At 41.1% G+C, this 2,642-nt stretch overlaps 1 protein-coding gene across 3 annotated transcripts in view; it reads right to left on the bottom strand.

Moving 5' to 3' along the window:
- Positions 1–2,642, bottom strand: part of AGK (acylglycerol kinase) — a 142,291-nt gene that overhangs the window by 128,085 nt on the left and 11,564 nt on the right. The window lies entirely within an intron of this gene.

Below are 2,642 nucleotides of genomic sequence, written 5' to 3'. Positions count from 1 at the left end.
TGTGTGAGTGTGTGTGTGTGTGTGTGTGTGTGTGTATGTGTGGGTTTATGTTGTAGCCCACTAAAATAGCCATACTGTGATAGCCAGACGAAGAATCTGCTCCTGTTTGCAATACTATTTTAAAGACAAGTAAGAAAAGAAAAAAATCTCATAAAATATTAAAGAAAATCCTAATTTTGTTACTTGAGAATGCAGAATGGCTTTATGAATAAATAGAGAACTATGTTCTAAAGTCTATTCCTCTTTTATCACAACAGCAAACAGGTATAGCATGGTACTAAGAAAAAGCTGTTTTTCCTTCTATAGTCAATACTTCTGACGCCAAATGTGTGGGTTTCCCATACCAAGCAATTCTGATACTGCCTACCTGGAGTTAGTGCAGATCCCCCACGTTAAGGGGTCAGCCCACGAGACTGCCCTCCACTTAGATGCCAACCACAAGTGGTGGGTCCCCAGGTTACCCACACTTCTGTCCGACTTGGCTACAAATCAGGGGTTCCCGCAACTCCCCTCAGGTTTGACAATTTGCTACAACAGCTCACAGAACTCAGGGAAACACTGATGTTTGCTAGTTTACCATATAATAAAGGAGACAGAGGAGCAGCAAGATGAAGAGGTGCATAGGGTGAGGTGGGGAAGGGTCCTGAATGCAGGGGCTGCTGTCCCCTTACAGTTTGGGTACAACGCCCTCCCAGCATGTGGATGTATTCACCAACTCAGAAGCTCTCCGAACCCCATATGTCAGGGATTTTCATGGAGGTTTCATGACATAAGCATAATCAATTAACTCAATCTCTAGGCCTTCTTCCCTTCCTGGAGGATAGGGGGTAGGGCTGAAAGTTCCAAGCGTCTAACCATGGCAGTGTCATATATTTCTGATGAGTAGCCCCCATCCAGGGACCCACCAAAAGTCATCTGATTTGACAAAAGACACTCCTATCACCTAGAACATTTCAAGGAATTTAGGAGCTCTGTGTCAGGAACTGGGGCCAAAGACCAAATATTAGAATAAAAGATGCTCCCTACTAGAATAAAAGATATCGAAGAAGATCAGTTAATTAAACATTTTACCAAGAGGAAATTATAAAAGTTTCAGGAGCTCTGTGGCAGCAACTGGGGATGAAGGCCAAATATATCTTATTATATCCCAATATCACACATGGCGAGAGATTTGATCAGCACTTCACTTAAGAGGAAACCCGAATGTCCAATAATCATATGAAAAGTTACCCCACTGCCTTTGTAATTAGAGGAACACATATTGAAATAGAAATGAGATATCACAACAGAATGGCTATAATTAAAAAGACTGATGACACCAAGCATTGATGAGGGTGTGGAGCAATGGGAATACTCATACATTCCTGGTGGGAGTATAATTGATACAACCACAATCACAAACTGCTTGACAATCTCTATAAGAGATGAACATGTACATACTCAGTTATTCTACCTATAAGAATACAGTTGTATTAATTTTCGATCACTGCCATAACAGATGACCACAAACTTAGTGACTTAAAAGAATACCAGTTTATTATCCTACAGTTCTGCAGCTCAGAAGTGGGAAATGGATCTCCTGACTTAAAATCAAGGTGTCAGCTAAGGTGTGTTCCATCTGGAAACTCTATGAAAGAATCCATTTCCTTAATCATTTCAGCTCCTAGAGGCCCAGACACAGTCCTTGTCTGATGGTCCCAAAGCTAGCAAAGGGGAGTTCTCACATTACGCCACTGTGACCTCCTCTTCTGTCTCCCTCTTCCACATTTAAGGATCCTTGTGCTACCCTGGGCCTGCCTGGATAATCCAGAATAATCTTCCTACTTTAAGGTCAGCTATTAACAAATTTACTTCCATCTTCTACCTTCATTCCCTCTGCCAAGAAATGTAGCATATTCACAGGTTCTAGGGATTAGGGGACAGGCATCTTTGAGGGATCATTACTTTGCCTCCCATGGTAGCCAACAGATATGCACACACATGTGCTTCCAAAGACACCTCTGAGGTTGCTTAGTGCAGTATAATCTTTGTTGGCCAAAAGGTAGAAAAAGCCCAAATGTACATCAGGAGTAGAGTAGATTTTTATATATTGTATATTGTGGTATGTTCATAAAACATAATTCTTTACAGCAGTGAAATAAATGAGTCACAGCTTCAAGCTCCAGCTTGAATGGATCTCACAAACATAATGTTAAGCAAGAAGCCAGACACAAAAAGAATACATATGGTAGTACTCCGCTTATATAAAGTTAAAAAACATGCAAACCCGCTGCTGGAAGTCAAGGTAGCGGCTTCATGTGGGGAGGAAGAAGAAAGGTGATTAGGAAGAGAACGAGGGCTTTGGGATGCTTCTGGGTCATGTTCTGCTTCTTGACATGGATGGTTACATGGATGTGTTCACTTCCTGAGCATTCGTTGAGCCGTACAAGCAAACGTGCCTACGTTTTGTATCTTTGTAATGCTCCAATAAGATTTTTTTTAAATAACATGGTTGTGGCACTGTTTCTTATCAAATGTTTCTTTCCTATTAGTCTTATCCCTATAAGATAAGCCCTTGAGGATGAGTGTCATGTCTTACTTATCTATGGATCTCCAGAGCAGATGCTCAGTAAATGTCAAAAAGATTCAGTCCTTACAACTTA

Source organism: Gorilla gorilla, chromosome 6 (genome assembly GCF_029281585.2).
Source record: "Gorilla gorilla gorilla isolate KB3781 chromosome 6, NHGRI_mGorGor1-v2.1_pri, whole genome shotgun sequence".
Taxonomy (NCBI): Eukaryota; Metazoa; Chordata; class Mammalia; order Primates; family Hominidae; genus Gorilla; species Gorilla gorilla.
This window is presented reverse-complemented; position numbering and strand designations above follow the sequence as displayed.